Source organism: Dryobates pubescens, chromosome 9 (assembly GCF_014839835.1).
Source record: "Dryobates pubescens isolate bDryPub1 chromosome 9, bDryPub1.pri, whole genome shotgun sequence".
Classification (NCBI taxonomy): domain Eukaryota; kingdom Metazoa; phylum Chordata; class Aves; order Piciformes; family Picidae; genus Dryobates; species Dryobates pubescens.
The window spans coordinates 42,078,492-42,100,337 of NC_071620.1; the positions used below are offsets into that span (position 1 = coordinate 42,078,492).

Here is a 21,846-nt window from a genome sequence, read left to right on the forward strand (position 1 = left end):
ATGGAGAGAGACTGTTTGCAAAGCCCTGCAGGGACAGGACCAGGGAAAATGGCTTCAAACTAGAGCAGAGCAGATTGAGGCTGGATGTGAGGAACAGGTTATGCTTTACTGTCTGCTTCTCTCTACAAATGCAATTCTGGTAGTATTTAGGGTGAAAAAAAATCATCTGCTTAATTTGATTTAGTTCTCTGCAAAAACAGAGCTGCATGCAAGTGTGAGCAATTGAGCTGAAGCTGTGTAGCTGAGACAACTGGAGCCTGGAGAGGAGAAGGCTTAGGATAGACATTATTGATAGGTTGGACTCAATGATTTCAAAGGTCTCTTCCAACCTGGTTTATTCTCTTCTCCCCTCTTCTCCCCTCTCCTCCCCTCTTCTCCCCTCTCCTCCCCTCTCCTCCCCTCTTCTCCCCTCTCCTCCCCTATCCTATCCTATCTTATCCTATTACCATGAACAGGTTGCCCAGGGAGGTGGTGGAAGCGTCATCCCTGGAGGTGTTTGCAGCCAGGCTGGATGTGGCTGTGAGCAACCTGCTGTAGTGTGAGGTGTCCCTGCCCATGGCAGGGGGCTGGGACTGGCTGAGCCTTGAGGTCCCTTCCAATCCTGACAATTCCATGACTCTGTGATTGCTGAGGCTGGATGGAGAATAAGAGGAAATGGTGCTCCTGTTAGAGCAGGGGCTGCAGCTGGTGTGAATGTTCCTGAATGGAATGGAGTGGGGATTTTATTTTTGGAACAGTAACATTTTTGACTGGGTAGTGCTCAGTTAAATTTATCTCTCCTTTTTTTTTTCTTTCTTTCTTTCTTAATGCATGTGCTGTGAAATATTTTGCTCTTCCTGTCTTCATGAACAGCCTTTTGTTCTTAGTCCTATCTCTGTGCTCCTCCACAGCACTTAGGCTGTCATGGCAGCTTCTGATTCTCTATTACCACCACATCTCTGTACTCTTTGCCACCTTTCCTTCTCTCTTAGGTGTTGGTGGGTTGGTGTAGAATATAATAGGATAGGATAGGACAGGATAGGACAGGATAGGATAGGATAGGATAGGATAGGATGGGATGGGATGGCATAGGATAGGATAGGATAGACCAGGTTGGAAGAGACCTTCAAGATCATCGAGTCCAACCTATCACCCAACACCACCTAATCAACTAACCCATGGCACCAAGCACCCTATCAAGTCTCCTCCTATACACCTCCAACGATGGTGACTCCACCACCTCCCTGGGCAGCACATTCCAATTGGTAATCACTCTCTGTGTGAAGAATTTCTTCCTAACATCTAGTCTGAACCTCCCCTGGCGCAGCTTGAGACTGTGTCCTCTTGTTCTGGTTGCCTGGGAGAAGAGACCAACCCCCACCTGGCTACAACCTCCCTTCAGGTAGTTGTAGAGAGCAATAAGATTGTGGCTGAGGCACTTGGAGCCAAGGTTTAGTTAGTCATGAGGTGTTGAGTGATAGGTTGGACTTGATCTCTGAGGACTTTTCCAGCCTTATTGATTCTATGATTCTACAATTCAAAGGTTGTCAGAGATGCCTGGAAGTCATTTTGTTCAACCCACCCCTGTTGAAGCAGGGCCATCTAGAGCCAATTGTCCAGAACCATATCTAGAGAGCTCTTCAATGTCTCCAAGGATGGATGCTTCATCTCTGAGATATCACAGAATCAACCAGGTTGGAAAAGACCTCAGAGATCCTCAAGTCCAACCTGTTAATCACTAGATGGTGGCCTCCAACTAGACTCTATTCCTAAGTTCCTACTACTACATTCCTTTAATGAATAGATAAGAACAAAATTGCAGTAATGATGTGCACACAGTCATTGGGCCAGTGGGGTCCTGGGGGGCAGCAGAGAAGTGTGGCCAGCAAGGCTGGGGCGGTTCTTCTCCTCTAGTCTGCCCTGCTGAGACCACAGCTGCAATCCTGTGTCCAGTTTGGGGCTCCCCAGGTCAAGAGAGACAGAGAGCTGCTGGAGAGAGTCCAAGGGAGAGCCAGGAGGATGATCTGGGGACTTGAGCATCTCCCCTGTGAGGAGAGGCTGAGAGCCCTGGGGGTGTTGAGTCTGGGGAGGAGAAGGCTGAGAGGGATCTGATCAATGTCTATCAATAGCTGAGGGCTGGGGGGCAAGTGGAGGGGACAAAGCTCTTTTTGGTGGTGTGCAGTGATAAGAGGAGGACCACCAGGTTCAAGCTTGCCCATAGAAGATTTCAGCTCAACTTGAGGAGAAACTTCTTTAGAGTGAGGCTGCTGGAGGCCTGGAGCAGGCTGCCCAGAGAGGTTGTGGAGTTTTCTTCTCTGGAGGCTTTCCAGCCCCACCTGGATGCATTCCTGTGCAGCCTGCCCTGCTTTGGGCAGGGGGCTTGGACTGGCTGAGCTCTGGAGGCCCCTTCCAACCTTTAACTTTCTGTGATTGTAAAAGAACACTGCCAAGGTTTCAGATTCAAGCTTGCAGACCTTTAGGAGATGCTAAATTCATTTGCTTCTCCTGCAGCTAACCTGTTGCAGTGCATCAGAAGCCTGGCATTTTGCTCACTGGCTGTACTGAGGGCATATTTTGTTAGGGATATGTTTTCTTCAGGGACACATTTTCTCATTGACAGAAAATTCTGACCCAGGGTAGTTTATGGCTTTGTTAGAGGCACACAAATCCTGCTTTGGAAAACTTCCTGGAAGACTTCTGTAGTGCTTTACATTATGGTGGCTCAGAACAAGAGGACACGACCTCAAGCAGTGACAGGGGAAATTTAGGCTGGAGGTGAGGAAGAAATTCTTCCCAGCAAGAGAGATTGGCCATTGGGCTGTGCTGCCCAGGGAGGTGGTGGAGTCACCATCCCTGGAGGTGTTTAATAACAGCCTGGATGAGGCCCTTGGTGCCAAGGTTTAGCTGCTTAGATGGTGTTGGGTGACAGGTTGGACTTGATGACCTCTGAGGTCTTTTCCAACCTGCTCAACTCTGTATTCTGAATGTTTTGCAGACATTAGCTTTTCCTCTCAGCAAGTGTCTGATGTGGGGTCATGATATTTACCCTTGCCCCAAAAAGAAACAGAGTTAGAGGCACAGAGAGGCAGCATGGTCAGGAGTAGAAGCTTGACTTAGTGGCAAGAAACAGAGCACCAGACTTGGTTTTTTCCACCTTTTTCTTTCTGTCTCTTATTATAGCACAGAGTGTGCTGAAGCCCTGAGTGCTCAGCACCTCTAAAGCAGCCCCAGCTCTTCAGTCAGAAACTTAGATCTAATAGGACATAATAGCACTAATAGGACATAACAGGAAAACCCCCATGAAAGACATCCAGCTCAAGTGACATCCTCAGCTTCGTGCAGGCACAGGTGACAGAGGAATAGACAGGATCTAGTTCAAAGCTGAAGGTTTTCATTGTGGAAAGTTCTATTTTCCCCTCAATGCAGTTTCACTCATTCCAGTTTTTCTGCCTTCTGCATCACCCAAGACATTTTTATCCACACAACTGCTGCTGGGCTGTGACTTACCCACAGACCACTCCATTTTGAGCAATGGATAAAGCACACAAGTCCTGCTTTCTATAACTTCCTTGGAGACTTCTGTAGTGCTTTACATGGTGATGGCCTGAATGCTTTGCAGACTTTAGCTTTTCCTCTCAGCAAGTGTCTGATGTGGGGTCATGATATTTACCCTTGCCCCAAAAAGAAACAGAGTTAGAGGCATAGAGAGACAGCATGGTCAGGAGTAGAAGCTTAGCTTAGTGGCAAGACACAGACTTGGGTTTTTACCATATTTTTCTGTCTCTTATTATAGCACAGAGTGTGCTGAAGCCCTGAGTGCTCAGCACCTCTAAAGCAGCCCCAGCTATTCAGTCAGAAACTTAGATCTAATAGGACATAACAGCACTAATAGGACATAACAAGAAAACCCCCATGAAAGACATCCAGCTCAAGTGACATCCTCAGCTTCGTGCAGGCACAGGTGACAGAGGAATAGACAGGATCTAGTTCAAAGCTGAAGGTTTTCATTGTGGAAAGTTCTATTTTCCCCTCAATACAGTTTCACTCATTACAAATTTTCTGCCTTCTGCACAATCAAAGACAATTTTAGCCACACAACTGCTGCTGGGCTGTGACTTACCCACAGACCACTTCATGGAGAAGAGGTGGCTCAGGGGAGACCTTATTGCCATCTACTACTACCTGAAGGGAGGTTGCAGCCAGGTGGGGGTTGGTCTCTTCTCCCAGGCAAGCAGCACCAGAGGACACAGTCTCAAGCTGTGCCAGGGGAAGTTTAGCCTCAAGGTGAGGAGAAAGTTCTTCCCAGCAAGAGAGAATGGCCTTTGGAATGTGCTGCCCAGGGAGGTGGTGGAGTCCCCATCCCTGGAGGTGTTCAAGAAAGGCTTGGATGTGGCACTTGGAGCCATGGTTAAGCTGTCAGGAGGTGTTTAGGTATTAGGTTGGACTTGATGATCTCTGAGGTCTTTTCCAACCTGGTTGATGCTATGATTTTAAGCAAAGAATAAGGGGAATGTTGGGAGCCTGTGGAGGGAGGTGGGAAGGAATTCTGAGACATGTAATAAATTGACTTTTGATGTATGCACTATATTTAGAGTTGGTTTACTTTGGGTTACACATAGACGAACAATTCTGGCCTTGGTTGATTTTGAAGCACTGGGGCTTGGCTGTTGGGGTTGTTGTGGGCAGTTTCACAGATTAAATAAAACCCCAGGAGAAGTCAGGTCAGCTGGTTCTGTACAGCTCATTGCTAGGTCTCAAGGCTCCATAAACACCACATTCATAGTTTCAACCAATGGTTTAGGTTGGAAGAGACCTTGAAGATCATCCAGTTCCAACCCCCTGCCACTAGCAGGGACACCTCCCACCAGCCCAGGTTGCTCAAGGTCTCATCCAGCCTGGCCCTGAACACCTCCAGGGAGGAGATATTCAATGATGTTTGGTATGGATTCATATTAACATGATAGAGGGGAAGGGACCTTAAATATTGCAGAATCATTGAATGGTTTGGGTTGGAAGGGACCTTCAAGATCATCCAGTTCCAACCCCATTAGCAGGGACACCTCCCACCAGCCCAGGTTGCTCAAGGTCTCATCCTACCTGGCCTTGAACACCTCCAGGGAGGGAATATTCAATGATGTTTGATATGGATTCAGATTAACAGGATAGAGGGGAAGGGACATTAAATCTCATAGAATCATTGAATGGTTTGGATTGGAAGGGAACCTTAAAGATCATCTAGTTCCAACCCCATGGGCAGGGACACTTCCCACCAGCCCAGATTGCTCAAGGCCTCATCCAACCTGGCCTTGAACACCTCCAGGGAGGCAGCATCCATGACCTCCCTGGGCAACCTGTTCCAGTGTCTCCCCACCCTCACTCTAAACAATTTCTTCCTCACCTCCAGTCTAAATCTCCCCTCTTCCAGCTTCAATTCGTTCTCTCTCACCCTATCACTACAATCCCTTGTGAAAAGTCCCTTCCCAGCATTCCTGAGCCCCACTTCAGGGACTGGATCATTCTTTATCACTGTTTCATGAGCCCATGAAGCAACTGATGTGTCCTCCTGCTCCATGTGGTCCAAGAGTGAGTGGGGAGAACTCCAGTAGCTTTGACCTTTGCTGTTAGTGATGCTTAGGAAAATGGGCTCTCATTTCAGAGATCTTTTTCTTTATTTCCCCCCCTTTCTCATCCTTCTTACACCTCATCATCTTCCTACAAGCACAACTGTTGGCTTCTGGGATCTCTGCCAAGTTTGTAACTAGAAATGAAAAGCAAGGAAAGCATCTCCACTGTAGTCCGAGGATGTATCACGCTAGACTTCTCATTTCAGGGCATGAAGCTGCCTGGCTTGAAGAGATGGCCAAAAGAAACTCCACAACCCCTGACAAGGTTTGTATTCAGCAGGAGCAGGGAGGGGACTGTCCCCTGGGACTCAGCTCTGGGCAGGCCACACCTCGAGTGCTGTGTTCAGCTTTAGTTTTCAACCCACTGCAGCACCTCACTACAAGAGAGCTGTGGAGGTGCTGGAGCCAGGGCAGAGCAGGGCAAGGAAGCTGGGAAGGGCCTGGGGAAGAAATGTGCTGGAGAGAGGCTGAAGGAGCTGGGGATGGTTAGTGGGAAAGAGAGGAGGCTGAGGGGAGACCTCCTGGCTGCCTCCAGCTCCCTGCAAGGAGCTTGTGGAGAGGCTGCTGCTGGGCTCTGCTCACAGGTAATTAGTGACACAGCAAGAGGCAATGGTCTCAAGCTGCCCCTGGGGAGGTTCAGCCTGGAGAGCAGGAAGAGTTTTTCCCCCTGCAGAGTGGTCAGGGCTTGGGATGTGCTGCCCAGGGAGGTGGTGGAGTGCCCAAGCCTGGCTGTGTTTGGAGGTGGTTTGGCTGTGGTGCTTGGGGCTGTGGTTTAAGGCTGAGCCTTGCAGAGCAGGGCTCTGGGTTGGCCTTGGTGACCCTGAGGCTCTGCTCCAACCTGACTATTTCTGTGATTCTGTGATCTCTCTCTCTGACTTTGTATTTTTCCACCCCCCCTGCTTTCCTCAGTCAGACTTTATCAAGGTACCCCCTCACCCCTGCCCTGCCATTGTTTCTTCCTTCTTGCCTCTTTATCAGAAATATGGCTTTATTTCTCTTTTTCCTTTGCTAACCAAGAAGAATGCATCCTCCAGCCCCCACTCCTTCTGCTCCTACCCCTCTTCCTTTGTTTTAATGCTCCTTGACCTACTCTGTCCCCCTTGGTAAGCATCCCTAACTCAAAGGCCAGCTGTACCCCGTGGAGTTTTGCCTTCTGCCTTCAAAGCACGAAGGTTGCTTCAGTCCTGTGAGAAAATTCCAGCTGCATCATTTTTCCTCTCCTTCTTTGAAATCTCACTCCCACTTGGGCTGAAATGGTTTGGGCTGTTTTGTTGGGGGGTTGGCTTTCTGGTGTGGTTTATTTTTGGTCACCCCTTGCCTGAGGCAGACCAGCAGCGGAGAAAATTCAATCCCAAATCATTTGTTTGGTAAATTTCTGAGCAACTGTTAAAGGGATTGTCCTAATGGGGAAGTATTAGGCAGTGTTAAAAATAGGTTATGATGCCACCTCCTTTTAAAGTTACTGTCATGTGTGTGAATAAGGGTATGGTTGAATAACTGGTTTGCCTTAGATACCCATATGCTGCCAGTACACTTAAGTACTGATTTTTAAGCAGGTTTCAGTCTGGAGAAGAGAAGACTGAGAGGGGATCTGATCAATGTCTATCAATATCTGAGGGCTGAGGGGAAGGAAGGAAGGAAGGGACAGGGCCAGGCTCTGCTCAGTTGCACCCTGGGATAGGACAAGGGGCAGTGGATGGAAACTCCAGCACAGGAACATGAGGAAGAACTTCTTTACTGTAAGGGTCACAGAGCACTCCCCAGAGAGGCTGTGGAGGCTCCTTCTGACCTGTGCTGCATTCTATGCTCCTGCTCTGGCAGGGAGTTGGACTGGAAGATCTCCAGAGGTCCCTTCCAACCCCTGACATCCTGTGATCTGTGATGACAGAAATATTAATTCAAGTTAGAAAAGACCCTTAGCACCACCAAGTCCAACTGATAACCCCACCCTACAAGGTTCACCCCTAAACCACATCCCCAAGCACCATGTCCAAATGACCTTTAAAGTCATTTTAAAACATACAGAACACAGAATTAACCAGCTTGGAAAAGACCTTTGAGATCATCGAGTCCAGCCTATCACCCAGCACCATCTGATCAACTCAGCCATGGCACCAAGTGCCTCAGCCAGGCTCCTCTTAAACACTTCCAGTGATGGTGACTCCACCACCTCCCTGGGCAGCACATTCCCATGCCTGTGACCACTGTGATCAGACCAACAGAAAGAGGAGTCAGTAACCAATGTGGCTTTTCTGGAGTCAAACCTTAACTGCCACAGTTAGGCCAAGTCTAAGTGACTCACAGTCACTCTGCCTGAATAAACTCACCTATCTCTAGGAGAAGGTTGGTTCATTCCAGCTGGATAAAAACCCAATTAAAAACATATACCAAAATACTCAGTAATAAAAAGGGAGCAAGCCCATACTCAGCCACTCTGAAGCTCTTGTGCCTGAATGGGAGGTGATGGAGTCACCATCAGTGGAGGTGTTCAGGAGGAAACTTGATGGGGTGCTTGGTGCCATGGTTGAGTTGATTAGGTGGTGTTGGGTGATAGGTTGGACACAATGATCTTGAAGGTCTCTTCCAACCTGGTCTATTCTATTCTATTCTATTCTATTCTATTCTATTCTATTCTATTCTATTCTATTCTATTCTATTCTATTCTACCCTACCCTACCCTACCCTACCCTACCCTATTCTTTCTATCCCATTCTATCCCATTCTATTCTATCCCATTCTATTCTATCCCATTCTATCCCATTCTATCCCATTCTATTCTATTCTATTCTATTCTATTCTATTCTATTCTATTCTATTCTATTCTATTCTATTCCATTCCATTCCATTCCATTCCATTCCATTCCATTCCATTCCATTCCATTCCATTCCATTCCATTCCATTCCAACACTTCCACCAGATTCAGTCACCCCTTTTACCTCAGAATTTGGCTTAGCTCTGTGTGTGCAGGAGGAGAAGAAACTTTTGGGTGTCCACACAAACCTTGATTTATTTCCCACTTTGTGGCTGCAACTTAAATGACAGAAGACAAACTGCTGAAAGGAATTGAAGCTTTTCACTTAGTTTTCAACCCTCAATATTTTTTTTCATAGTCCAAAGAAAACCCAAACCAAAAACACACACACACACACAAAGCAGTCCAGCTTTAAAGAGCTCAGCCCCAGCCAGATACCAACATTTCCACATAGTTTGTGTCTCCTTTCATTGCAATTTAATGTCTCTGAAGTAGCAAATCGAAACTGCAACTTCTATTTTAAGCCCATCTTTGGCTTTCTACCGTAGGGTCCAAGCCTAGATCTGATATTTCAGGAGGCAGAATACGTAGCCAGCAAAGAAAACTTCACCTTCAGCTCAATGTGAGAGGATTTGCCCAGAATAAAGAGATTTCATGCTTCCTATTTGTGCACAAATATGTGGGTCAGCGTGGAGGACAGTGCAGATGTCCCTGTATTGACAGCTCCATGCAGCTCCCTGGGAACAGTGAATGTGTCTCTACACAGTGTTGCATCGAATGGTGGCAGAGATTGGGAAGCCTGAGCTCAAAGCTGCAGTCTCCTCCTTTCCTGCATAAGAATCATAGAATTGTTAAGGTTGGAAGGGACCTCAAGGATCAGCCAGTCCCAACCCCCCTGATATGGAGCAAGGACGCCTCACACTACAGCAGGTTGCTCACAGCCACCTCCAGCCTGGCTGCAAACACCTCCAGGCAGGAGGCTTCCACCACCTCCCTGGGCAGCCTGTGCCAGGCTCTCACCACCCTCATGGGGAACAACTTCTTCCTCACAGCCAATCTCAATCTACCCATTTCTAGTTTTGCTCCACTCCCCCTGCTCCTATCTGTCCCTCCCCAGCTTTCTTGTAGCCCCCTTCAGACACTGGAAGGCCACGATTAGGTCTCCTGGGAGCCTTCTCTTCTCCAGGCTGAACAACCCCAGCTCTCTCAGCCTGTCACCGTATGAGGATGAAGGGCTTTGGAAACCCAGAGCAGGTGGACACATGGCAATCCTAATCTGTGTATTGCTGTAACAACAGGAAAGGAAGAAGGAAATCAAAGGAAATTATAGTTTTGGCTTTTTTTTTCTATAGATATGTTATTCATGTGCACAAGCACAGTCAAAGCCCCATCCCTGGAGCTGTTTAAGGCCAAGCTGGATGTGGCTGTGAGCAACATGCTGTAGTGTGAGGTGTCCTTGCTCCACATCAGGGGGGTTGGGACTGGCCGATCCTTGAGGCCCCTTCCAGCCCTGACAGTTCTGTGATTCTGTGAACTTCATTGTTTATCCTTGAAAAATTAAACATCTGTCATGCTAGATAATTCTTTTCAAGCCCAAACCATTTCATGTGTGGTAATAAAAAGAAATTTCACACCCCGGCCCTCGCTTCTGCCCCTGGCATTTTGCTGCTCTGCCTCTTTCTGTCTCCAGATAATGTTTTGTGTGCTAGTGGAGCAGGTTACAGGCTGCATCAGGGGAGGTTTAGGCTGGAGGTTAGGAGGAAGTTTTACACAGAGAGAGTGATTGCCCCCTGGAATGGGCTGGCTGAGGAGGTGGTGGGGTCGCCGTCACTGGGGGTGTTCAGGGCGAGGCTTGACAGGATGCTTGGTTGCATGGTTTAGTTGATTGGGTGGTGTTGGATGATAGGTTAGGCACAATGATCTTGAAGGTCTCTTCCAACCTGGTTTATTCTATTCTATTCTATTCTAAATGCTGACTTGTTCATCTGCCCAATGGTTGTGCTTAGGAGGGTGGCTATTCTCCTGCTAATGCTTATAGATCTGGGGGAAGGAGAGCAGGTGGTCACTTTAGGAAGTGACTCCAGGCACAATAAGGATTTTGCTTCTCTTTTTCTATTGCCCTTTAGACTGAGAGGAGATGAAAACAAAGCCAAGAAGGGAGGTTGTAGCCAGGTGGGGGTTGGTCTCTTCTCCCAGGCACCCAGAACCAGAACAAGAGGGCACAGTCTCAAGCTGCACCAGGAGAGGTTTAGGCTGGATGTTAGGAAGAAATTCTTCCCAGCAGGAGAGATTGGCCATTGGGATGTGCTGCCCAGGGAGGTGGTGGAGTCACCATCCCTGGAGGTGTTTAGGAAGAGCCTGGATGAGGCATTTGGTGCCATGGTTGAGTTGATAGAAGGTGTCAGGTGATAGGTTGGACTTGGTGATCTCTGAGATCTCTTCCAACCTGGTTAATTCAATTCAATTCAATTCAATTCAATTCAATTCAATTCAATTCAATTCAATTCAATTCAATTCTATTCTATTCTATTCTATTCTATTCTATTCTATTCTATTCTATTCTATTCTATTCCATTCCATGCTATGCTATTCTATGCTATTCTATCCACCAAGTGGTTAGCACCGAGCAGCCTAACAACTGGGGTGTTGTGGAGTCTCCTTTCCTTCACACATCCAAACCCCACCTGGGTGCATTCCTGTGAGGACTCCCCTGGGTCGTGCTGCTTTGGCAGGGAGTTGGACTCGATGATCTTTGGGGAAGTCCCTTCCAGTCTCTAATGCTCTGTGATTGATTTCTCTGCTCCTCGGTGATCTCTTTTCTCCTGCATGAGATTTCTCCCAATCAAAAAGTACTTGTCAGTGTTACTTTCTTCCTCACTACAAAACACAAGGTTTTTTACCTCCTCTTTTAAGGAAATTTGGTGCATATTTTTAATTTTGCTTTTTTCCTTCATTTTCTTTTTTTCCCTTTTTTTTTCTTTCCTTTATTTGTTTAATTTTCTTTTTTATTTTTAATTTTCCTTTTTGCTCCTTAATTTTTCTTTTTTTCTCTGATTTTCTTTTTGTCTTAATTTTATTTTCTTCATTTTCTCTTTTGTTCCTTAGTTTTCTATTTTGCTTCATTTTCTTTTTTCCTTAGCTTTCTTTTTTCCTTAGTTTTCTTTTTTCTTATTTTTTGGGGTTTAATTTTATTTTTTTTCTTATTTTTCCCCCTCAATTTTCTTTTCTTAATTTTCTTTTTTTTCTTTAACTTTCTTTATTTCTTCTTAATTTTATTTTTTTCATTTTCTTTTTTTTCTTATTTTTTTCTTCATTTTCTTTCTGTCCTTCATTTTCTTTATTTTTTTCCCTTTAGTTTCTTTATTTCCTTAAATTTTTCCTAATTTTTCCTTTACTTTTTTCTTATTTTTCCTTTTTTTCTGTAATTTTTTTCTTTACTTTTCCTTTTTCTTTGTTATTTTTTTTCCCTTTAATTTTATTTTTTCTTATTTTTGGGGGGTTTAGTTTCATTTTTTTCTTATATTTTTAATTTTTCCTCCTCAATTTTCTTTTCTTTATTTTCTTTTTTTCTTTAACTTTCTTTTTTCTTCCTTAATTTTCTTTTTTCTTAATTTTCTTTTTTCTTAAATTTATTTTTTCTTATTTTTTCCTTCATTTTCTTTCTTTCCTTAATTTTCTTTTTTTCCCCTTAAGTTTCTTTATTTCTCTAATTTTTTCCTAATTTTTTCCTTTTCTTTCTTTCTTATCTTTTTTCTTAATTTTCCTTTTTTTCTTTAATTTTCTTCTTTAATTTTCCTTTTTTTCTGTGTTTTTGTTTTGTTTTGTTTTTATTTTCTCCTTGGGTTTTCCCCCCTTCATTTTATTTTCTTTCATTTTCATTTTCTTTTCTTTTCTTTTTCTTTCATTTTCTTTTCATTTTCTTTTTCTTTCTTTTTCTTTTTCTTCTTTTTCTTCTATTTTCTTTTCTTTTTCTTTCTTTTTCTTTAATTTTCTTTTCTTTTCTTTTTCTTTCATTTTCTTTTCATTTTCTTTTTCTTTCTTTTTCTTTTTCTTTTCTTCTATTTTCTTTTCTTTTTCTTTCTTTTTCTTTCATTTTCTTTTTCTTTCTTTTTCTTTTCTTTTTCTTTTCTTTTTTTTTTCCTCCATGAAGACTTTTTTTTTGCAACCAAAGAAAGCCCCTTGTGTCACTTTTCAGATAGAGCAATAGTGACATCCATTGGCTTAATCCTCTTTGACTGTGAGCTAAATCTCTCCCTTCTAACTAACCTCCACAGAACCCCCCGACAGTAGCCACAGAGAAAGGATTGGACTTGCTATGATCCAAGGAGGATTGTGCTAAGTCCAATTTGCTGCATTAGGAACATGAAACCCGCTCAGATTAACTTGCTGAGGAGTGCAAGAAAGCCAAACCTGAAGTCGAAGTGCAGTGGCTGAAAGTAACGTTTCAAATGCCATCTCCAGCATTAAGGGGGGGGGGGGAAGAGGAGGAAAATTAGAGCTCAGTGGGGGATTAGGAGTGATGGAGGTTTAATATGTATCTATTTACCTAGCTAAAATAGATAAATAGGGGGGGGGAAATATATATAAATAGGTAAATACAAACCCAAATGATTTTTAATAGATAGAAATGGATTTATAATAGATATAAAGAGATGTAAATAATATATTTAAGTATAAATAAGTGGGGGTTAGAATAGATATTAAGAGATAGAAAAATAGAATAGATATTAAGAGATAGAAAAATAAATGCTGCCAAATAGAAGTGGTTTAAAGATATATATAAAAATATATAAATAAATGGGGATTTTAATAGAAATGGTTTGAAAAGATACCAAATGTATCCAAATAAATTGCTTTTAATGGTTTGATAATGGACAAAAATGCATATAAATGAATGCTTTCTTAATCCCTATAAAAATGGGTTTATTATCTAGATAAAAATACATCAATAAATGCTGTTCAATAGATATGAATGGGTTTATAATATATGTAAAATATAGAAATCAATGCTTTTTTAACCTACATAAAAATGGGGTTATAATTATATATATAAATATGTTGTTTAAAATATATATAAATAGGTTTATAATATATATAATATATATAAATGCTGTTGAATATATATATAAATGGGTTTATTATATATATAAAAAGATATATGAATGCTTTTTAGTCTATATAAAAATGGGTTTATTATATATATAAAAAGATATATGAATGCTTTTTAGTCTATATAAAAATGGGTTTATTATATATATATAAAAATATATATGAATGCTTTTTAATCTATATAAAAATGGGTTTGTCATGTATATAAAATACACAAATAAATGCTTTTTAATAGATAAAATGATTTTATCAGATATAAAAATATATAGCTGCTTATGTATATGTATATTTAATATATATACAAATAATTGCTGCTTTATCAATCTATATCTATATTTAATATAGATATAAAATGCCTGACGATATCAAACTATATGGACCTGTGGTGGCTTATGTGAGTAGAGCTGGTGGAGTACGACTGAAGAACGTTTCTTATCTAATGGCAGAAGCAATTCAGCAAGGAGAAAGAGTTGCTCCCAGTGGTTTCATCTGAGTCCTCTGAGGTCGCCACTGAACTTCATTGTATGAAAAAAAGAATAATGTGTGTAGATATATGAAAAAAAAAAATCAAAGTATGACAATGAAGGTTGGTAGTGGTACCAAAGATTAAAGTGATTCTATTTCATCATCCCCCTACCCCCCCATAAAAAAAATGAAATGATACCCAAAGTGGTGATGCTTGCGGTATTGTAACGCCAAGCTAAGCAGAGGAGGCTGATTACCTTCGACTTCAAAACCCAGAGAACCATTCTGGCAGCGCAGGGAGGGCGAGAGGCTTTTTTTTTTTAAACGGAATTAAAGAGAGAGAGAGAGAGAGAGAGAGAGAGAGAGAGAGAGAGAGAGAGAGAGAGAGAGAAAGGGAAGCTGTGGCTTTGCTGTACCCTCCCACCGCATTCACTTGCAAATCATCGCTGCGCGCTTGGCAAATCCTGCGCTTCCCCACTCTCCAAGCCTTCCCAGGGTAAGTGCTGCTCTCTCCCCCAGAGTGTGTGTGCGTGTGTGTGTGTGTGTCCGTGCATGTTGCGTGTGCGTGGCGGTGATGATGATGGTCTGTGCCTTTGACAGGGTTTTTCACTCCCCTCTTTTTTTCGTTCGGATTTCTTTTTTCCCTTTTTTTCCCCCCCTATTTTTTCCTTTCCCCCCCCCCCATTTCTCCCCCCTTTTTTCTTTTATCCTCCCTCCTTTTTTTTTCAATCAGGAGCTCTGAATGAAAGCCAGTCAGAGTGAGAGCTCCCCCCCACACCCCCCCTCCCTTTAGCTTTACTTCCCAGCTGTCCAGAGTGAAGTGATGCTGGGAGGGGAGGAAAAAAAAAAAAGAAGCCTGAGTTAGATCCAAGTAAGGATCAGTCTTAGGAAATAACAGCAGAAAAAAAAAACCCAACCCAACAACCTAAAACACAGGAAAAAGAAGAAGAAACCCAGCACCACCAGCACCACCGAAAAAAAAGGACTCTACCAGCTCGTGTCACAGTTTGCTCGGGGTGGACTCTAATTGCCATTCTCGGAAGCAGAATAAAAAGGTAGGAGCCTTTCTCTGGTTTTTATTCCCTCTTAAGCTCTTTGTAGTTGTCGCCGTTGTGATGACAGCACGGACAGAGCGGTGCTTAGGGCATGGAATTGTTCACCTGGAGACAACTTTATGTGTATATATATTTATATATATATATATATATATATATATTTCTCTAAAGATGCTCGGAGAGAGATGAGACAAGGGATGGAAAAGCAACAACAAAACACCACCAAACTGCCGCCGTGTTTTCTCTCCTCAAAGTAAACCAACAGCATCTTTGCTGCCAGCGTTGCGCGATGCCATGATTTCCCCCCCGCACCTTCTCTCCTAGGGAGCAGGCTGCCCTTTTAAAGCAGCTCTCCCTGTCTTGTATTCAGCTTTTTCTTTGAAGAGGAGAACACTCATTAAAGTGGGATAACAAAACCAACACGCAGCACATTGTTTCGCAGCGCGACTGCTATGAAGGCTGCATGAAACACGGCACATATGTGCCCCCTCCACACACACACACGCACACGCACTTTCTGTGCACCACTGCGAGTCTGCTACAGCTTTCGCTGCCTGTTTGCGCTGCCCTGAATTGAATGGCAGAATAATTATCGATGCTCGGACTAAATGTTTCCCGGAGAAGGCAAGGAAAAATCCCTGTGGGAAAGGGGGTAGCAAGGGTGGGTACAGGCAGGGTCGCTGATAGCTGAGCAGGGCTATTTACACACGAATGGGGGGGTGGGCGGAATATTGCCAGGTTTGACATTTCAGGGGGAAGGGGGGAGGGGGAGGAGGGGAAAAAGGTGGAGGGAAGAAAAAAATTTCGCCTGCACCTGTGCGAGCGTTTATTGCCGCCGCTGCTGCAATAAAATCCATATTTGATGTGGTGCTAAATGAATGCAGCACGATGCAAAGCCGAAACCCGCGTCCCCAACAGCCCAACTAGTGATGGGGGATCGTCACCTGCGCCGGGAAATCTGCGGGAGGCTAACGCTCGGCACGGGGCTACAGCTGTAAGAAAAACCCACCCCAACAACCCCACAACCAACCCAAAACCCCCTCAAAACCCGAGAGTCCTTCAGCCGAAGAGAACGCATCCCCACGTGCAACCAGGGGGACAAACAGCGAGCAGCCCCTTTTAAGCCTGACCTATCGTCTCTGCCGCTTCCACACGCAAATGGAGCTGTGGTTGCCTGTGGTCTTCAGCTTTCATTTGGGTAACAGCCTCTGTCCTACCCCAGCCGCCGGGCGCCCCTCGCTTCCTAAAGGTATTTTTTTTTCTGCTCTTGGAATTATGCAACTTGTTGTGGATGGCTGGATCCTGGTGCACAGCCTGAGAGTGTGAGGGAGCTGATTTGGAGAAAATTGTGTGGCTTTGTTTGGTTTTGGGGTTGTTGTTCCCCCCCACCCCCCTATTTCTTTCAAGCCAGTAGGCTCAAAATCGGTGATCTTTCCGGAGGGGGAAAGCAGGGAGTGGGAGGCTGGAAGATAGTTCTGAAGCTCTAAATGCTTTTCCAATATGCCCTCTCCCAGGGAAATTCTGAGTCTGGTGCAAGCACATACTGAGCTTTTGGTTTATTATATTTTTTCCCCCTCCAGTTACTCAAACTTCTCTATTCATTCATTACCACTTCTTATTTTTTTAATGCAAGAGATGTCTGGGCTACTTTAGAGGAGGAGATGAAAGACTGAACTTAGGGGAGTGGGAAAGGCAAGTAGAAAAGGCAAGATATCCATCTCCCCCGTCCATCTCCCCCTCCATCCATCCATCCATCCTATCCATCCATCCATCCTTCCTTCCTATCCATCCATCCATCCCTCTATCCCACTATCTCTCCTATCCATCCCTCTCTCTCTCCATCCATCCATTCATCCATCCCTCTCTCTCTCTCCATCCATCCATTCATCTATCCCTGTCTCTCTCCATCCCTCCCTCTCTCTCTCCATCCATCCCTCTCTCTCTCCATCCATCCCTCTCTCTCCATCCATCCCTCTCTCTCTCCATCCCTCTATCTCTCTCCAGAGTTGACAACCAGCTGTTTGGAGCCAGTATGAGCTTAAATTAAGGGAGGAATACTTCTTGGATTCTAAATGGGTGATGTGGTTTGTGCCTGAGGGAGCCCTCTCGGGCTTGGCTTTTCCCCTCTGCTGGGTGAAATAGCAGGATGAATTAAGAATCCAGAGGTCGTCTCCGTGGAGTTCAGCTCTGTGTCTGTGCTTCCTTTGTGTGGTGTCAAGATGGGGTTTGTATACTTGAACAGGAACTTTGTCATGTCTGAGGAATGCTGATTCCAAGGCAGATCCTCAAACCTGAAACTGTTGATGATTGTATTAGCTTGGACTTGATGATCTCTGAGGTCTTTTCCAACTGGTTGATTCTGTGATTATTTTTTCCCCCCCCTTGCTTTGGGTAGCATCAGGAAATACATCCTGGGTGCTAGTTTTGCCACCAGTTCATATTGCTGCTGCTTTCTAACAGTTCAGGGGAGAGAAGGGAGCAAAGCAGATCACAAAGGGGGCTGCATGTAGGGCACTCAGTGTGTTTTCAAGCCTTCTTGCCGGGTTTGCATTAGGGGAAAGCGTGGATACATTCAAACTTTGTACTTGCATCTCCTCAATAGACAAAGGATCTGTGAAGAAACTGATGAAATTCTGAGCTGTGCTGCCAGCAGACACTGTGGGTACTGTTCTCTGTGCCTAGCTGTCGTGGAAAAATGCATCAAGCCCATGTTACATGTCAAAGCAAATGAGCTCATCATTAATTAGATGTCGAGAGCCATAAGACACACATCTATAGCTGCATGCTGGTGTACACAATTCAGCTGAGCCATAGCATTTATGTTTCATTTGGAAACGATACCCTCCCTCTGATTCAGGGAAACTAATTTCTTGAGCTCATCATTGTGATTTCCCAAGGAAACAAGGGGATGAGACAGCTCCCTGTCTCCTCTGGCTAATCCTGTGCAGGTTTCTCTGTCTGCTAAGCACATTCGCAGCCAGGCTGCGGGGCAAAGGAGACCAATTTTAGCCTTCCTTACGCCACCAAGAATGGTGCAAGGGGTCAGCCTGAGACTGGAATGTTCTTGAATGGCAACAATGGGGTGAAGTTTGGCTTCCTTTTTAAACCCATTTGTTATGGTTTGTGGAGGTTGTGGAGTCTCCTTCTCTGGAGAATTTCCACTCCCATCTGGATGCGTTCCTGTGTGACCTGTGCTGGACTCTATGCTCCTGCTCTGGCAGGGGGGTTGGAGTGGAAGATCTCCAGAGGTCTCTTCCAACCCCTAACATCCTGTCCCTGTGATCCTGTCACTTGAAACCGAGCTCACAAGCAGCAAGCTGTCTTAGCTGGACATCACACTACACCCTTGTTCATACATGAGGAAGGAAAGCCATATCTGCTGTGCAGTTCAGTCTTTGCTATGATGTGACAGGCAGACATGGCAGGAAAATACTGGTTGTTTGGGAAGAACACAAGGGTTTGAGGAACATCTGGGGAGTGCTTCAATGAAGCACAAAAATGTCCTAAGTTTCTGCTGCCTTTCCTGTGAGCTTCTTTAATTTGTCACGGCAGGAGGAAAGTCGACGTTCAGGAAGAAACCTTCTTTGCTTATGAGCAGCTTGAGCACGCTCAAGTAAAGCATGATCATGGAATAATGGCATGATAGAATGGTCTGGGATGAAAGGGACTTCCAAAGGTCATCTAGTCCAACCCCCCCTGCAGTAAGCAGGGGCATCCTCTACTCAAGCAGGCTGCCCTGTTGAGCCTTACTTTGAATATCTCCAGGGATGGGGAACCAACCATCTCCCCAAGCAGCTTGTTCAAGTATTCCACTAGCCTCACAGTGAAGAACCTGTTCCTAACATCCAATCTAAATCTGCTCTTCTCTGGTTTGAAGCCATTGCCCCTTGTACTACCACTACAGTCTCTCTCCATCCTTCTTGTAGCCCCCTTCAGGTACTGGCAGGCTGCTATTAAGTCTCCCTGGAGCCTCCTCTTCTCCAGGCTGAACAACCCCAGCTCCCTCAGCCTGTCCTCATAGCAGAAGGGCTTCAACCCCCTCATCTTTCTCGTGGCCATCCTCTACCTGTTCCATCAGCTCCACATCTTTCCTCTATTGAGAGTTCCAGACCTGGATGCAGTATTCCAGGTGATGAGTCACCATCCCTGGAGGTGTTCAAGAGGGGATTGGACGTGGCACTTGGTGGCATGGTCTAGTCATGAGGTCTGTGGTGACAGGTTGGACTCGATGATCTTTGAGGTCTCTTCCAACCTTTGTGATACTGTGACACTGTGACTCACCAGAGCAAATTGTCAGGATTATCTCGCTGGATCTGCTGGCAACACATCTTTTGATGCAGCCCAGGATGTGGTTTGCTTTCTGGGCTGCAAGCACACACTGTCTGCTTAAGTCCTGCTTCTTGTCCATCAGCACCCCAAGTCCTTTTCCACAGGGCTGCTTTCTATCACCTCATCCCCCAGTCTGTATTGATAGAGAGGATTGTTCTGGTCCAGGTGCAGAACCCTGCACTTGCTCTTGTTGAACCTCAGGAGGTTCACCTGGGACCACCTCTCCAGCTTGTCCAGGTCCCTCAGCAGTAGTGGGTTTTACTTGCTGCACAAGGCAACATACTTCTCCTTCCCTTTACAACACACTAACACTATGAAGACCATAGTCCTAGGATTTGCAAGGCATGATCAAAGGTGGCTTAAGGCCAGGAGGGGAGTTTTAGATTAGATGTTAGGAAGTCCTAAACCATGAGGGTGGTGAGAGCCTGGCACAGGTTGCCCAGGGAGGTGGTGGAGGCCTCATCCCTGGAAGTATTGGAAGCCAGGCTGGATGTGGCTGTGAGCAACCTGCTGTAGTGTGAGGTGTCCCTGCCCATGGCAGGGGGGTTGGAACTAAACGATCCTTGAGGTCCCTTCCAACCCTGGCAATTCTATGACTCTATGCCAGACCATAGCTTTCAGTTGTTTTGAATGGTTATAACTCTTAATGCAAGCTGAAGGTAGAGTTCACTGCATCCCTGGTTGATTGCTCAACACACACACTTCACGTCCTCTGCCCTCAAATCAACTGCTGTGAACGTTTGCTTTTTGGACATAAAAACCCCAAACCAAATCCCTCTTCTTCCTCTTCTGCACCACTGCTGGAAGAGCTTGAAAGGAACAAGCAATGAACAAAAAATAGTATTCTGAATTCTGCCTTCAACTAAACCTTCCCCAAATCTCTCTTCAGGCCAGCAGGAACTCCTGTGTTGAATGTTGCTTGCTTTGCCCTCTCTGCTTTTGCATCTCTTTACCTCTAAGTCCTTGGGGTGCCTGTTTCTGTGGGTTAGGAGCCCTACAAGAGGGCAGCAACAAGAAGAGAATCCAGAGCACTGCAACAGGTTGCCTGGGGAGGTGGTTGTGGCCCCATCCCTGGAGATAGTCAAGGTGAAGCTCAACAGGGCTCTGGGCAACCAGAGGTCATCTGGTCCAACCCCCTCTGCAGTGAGAAGGATGGAGAGACACAGTTTACTAAGGCCTGTGGGGAGTGGACAAGGGGCAGTGGAATCAAGCTAGAGCAGAGCAGATTGAGATTGGATGTGAGGAACAAGTTCTGCACCATGAGGGTAGTGGAACAGGTTGTCCAGAGAGGCAGTTGGAGATATTCAAGGTGGGGCTGGACAGGGCTCTGGGCAACCTGATCTAGTGATCTAGTCCCTGGTGACTGCAGAGGGGTTGGGCTGGATGAGCTTTGGAGGTCCCTTCCCACCCAGCCCATTCTGTGATTCTCTGATTCTATATTTCTATGATTCAGTCTCATCTCAGGGGACCTGAGTGTGCTGTAGTTGTCAGGCAGTATTATTCCATCCAGAAAGAATCAGCTAGACCTGAGCACTGTGGTTTTGTTTTCTTTTCCCCTTTAATTCTGTTTTCACCTGGTGGGAAGCCCAAACACCACCCAACCAAAGAGCTATTGACTTTGCATGTTCTGTTTAGTGCCTGATCAGCCTCATTTTTGCCATGTGGAGACTCTGCCAAAGCCAACTGTCTGCCATTTGAAGCTTTCTACCCATTTCTGTGTGCCTGCAGTCATCCTGATTATCCAGCATCAGAGCCTCAAGAGCCTGCATGTGTGCAGGAGAGGCAAACCAGGGAAATCCTTTGTCTTGCACAGGGATTGCATGGCAGCAGCTACACAGTGTACAAATGGATCTCTGCCATTTATTGGAGCTTTCTGTGCCTTCCTCTGTCCCCACTCTTGCTTCTTGCCTCTTTTAACATCTATGTGTTAAAATAAACGAGTTTATCACTTTCTTGGTCAAGAAGTATGTCCAGGAGGAGGGATAAAGGCCTGGTAGTATCTCAGAGGCACTCCCCAACTTGTACTCTGAGGCACATCCCAAGGTGTGCTCTCAGAGGCCAGAGTCAAGGCTTCTAGTTGGAAGGGTGTAGAGCTGTGTCTGATTCAACAGGCTGCACCAGGGCCATACAAAGACTTAGGAGTCATAGAATGCATTGGCTTGGAAGGGACCCACAAAAGTCATCTTGTCCAACCCTGCTGAAGTGAGCAGGGACATCACAGGTGGGGTTGCCAATGCTGGGGGTGTTCAGGAGGAGACTTAACAGGATGCTTGGTGCCATGGGTTAGTCGATTAGGTGGTGTCAGATGATAGGTTGGACACAATGGTCTTGAAGGTCTCTTCCAACCTGGTCTATTCTATGCTATGCTATGCTATGCTATGCTATGCTATGCTATGCTATGCTATGCTATGCTATGCTATGCTATGCTATTCTATTCTATTCTATTCTATCTCCAACTAGGTCACAATGCTCAGGCCCCCATCAAGCCTGATCTTGAATCATAGCATCACAGAATTGTCAGGGTTGGAAGGG

The 21,846-nt window shown here is 45.1% G+C and overlaps 1 protein-coding gene across 1 annotated transcript in view; it reads left to right on the forward strand.

The window, feature by feature from the left end:
* The first annotated feature begins 14,302 nt into the window (after positions 1 to 14,302).
* Positions 14,303 to 21,846, forward strand: part of CDH10 (cadherin 10) — a 106,884-nt gene continuing 99,340 nt past the window's right edge. The window contains exons 1-2 of the mRNA XM_054164203.1: positions 14,303 to 14,426; positions 14,664 to 14,985. The gene's annotated coding sequence lies outside the window, so the exon portion shown is untranslated. The remainder of the gene's footprint in view (positions 14,427 to 14,663; positions 14,986 to 21,846) is intronic.